The sequence below is a fragment of the Anneissia japonica genome, unplaced genomic scaffold (genome assembly GCF_011630105.1).
Source record: "Anneissia japonica isolate Jap-2015-1 unplaced genomic scaffold, ASM1163010v1 scaffold101771_len850_cov68, whole genome shotgun sequence".
Classification (NCBI taxonomy): domain Eukaryota; kingdom Metazoa; phylum Echinodermata; class Crinoidea; order Comatulida; family Comatulidae; genus Anneissia; species Anneissia japonica.
The window spans coordinates 1-850 of record NW_022738633.1 but is presented as its reverse complement, the minus strand read 5'-3'; the positions used below and the strand labels follow the sequence as shown (position 1 = coordinate 850).

Sequence of the window (850 nt, the reverse complement as noted above, 5' to 3'; positions counted from 1 at the left end):
CGAAAGATCTCGTCATTATTTTTTTTTTCAATAAACTTAAAGGTAAATCTACTACCACCTCTGCGTGCTTTATTTTACATATACAATTTGCCTATGCACCTCCTCTATATAATTATATAGGGCCTTATATTATTATAATTTTCTACGTTTTAATCACCGTTACGTACCGGTACAGTTCACTCATATTCCAAGAATATCAGTCGTTTTAGCCATAAAAGCAACCATTGATTTAGATACGTTTAATTACTTATTCTTAAATTGAGTTGCCGTTGAAATTATCATTTGTAAAACAACCCGTATCGTAATACATTATTACAGTAGCACGGTGTCGTCATGGATACGATTATCAACACAGTTATAAATAACATGTCATATTTGAACAACGATATTATACTATTTGAATTATTGTTTCTTTATTCCGGAGGCAAGAATAACAGACATTTGGTAAGATATGACAATTTGAAACATTTTCCTAGTTTCAATGTTCCACGATTATAACCGTACAGTATACGGTATGCAACTCCCAGCCAAATAATCATTGTGGGCTTGCTATTCTCAATCGAAGGTTTTCCATTCCACATGTGTTTTTTTTTTTGTTGGAATTCACAAAAAGTATGAATTTAACAGTAAAATGTGTGTATACGGACACGTGTGTGTATAAAACTATATATAATATCTGAATATCTTAATTGGGGCATACACATATATAACCTTATAATATCTGAATATCTTAATTGGGGCATACACATATATAACCTTTAACTAATGATATACAGTATATATGGATATATAGATAGGCCTAAATTACATATATACATATTATTATCTTTGAAATGAATTAAAAACTGTT

General features: G+C 29.9%; 1 long non-coding RNA gene across 1 annotated transcript; it reads right to left on the bottom strand.

The window, feature by feature from the left end:
- Positions 1-388: 388 nt before the first annotated feature.
- On the bottom strand, positions 389-850 carry LOC117117673. Its single transcript, XR_004446936.1, has 2 exons — positions 757-850; positions 389-711 (listed from the first exon to the last, which is right to left on the bottom strand). It is a non-coding gene; the product is annotated as an uncharacterized LOC117117673 (long non-coding RNA).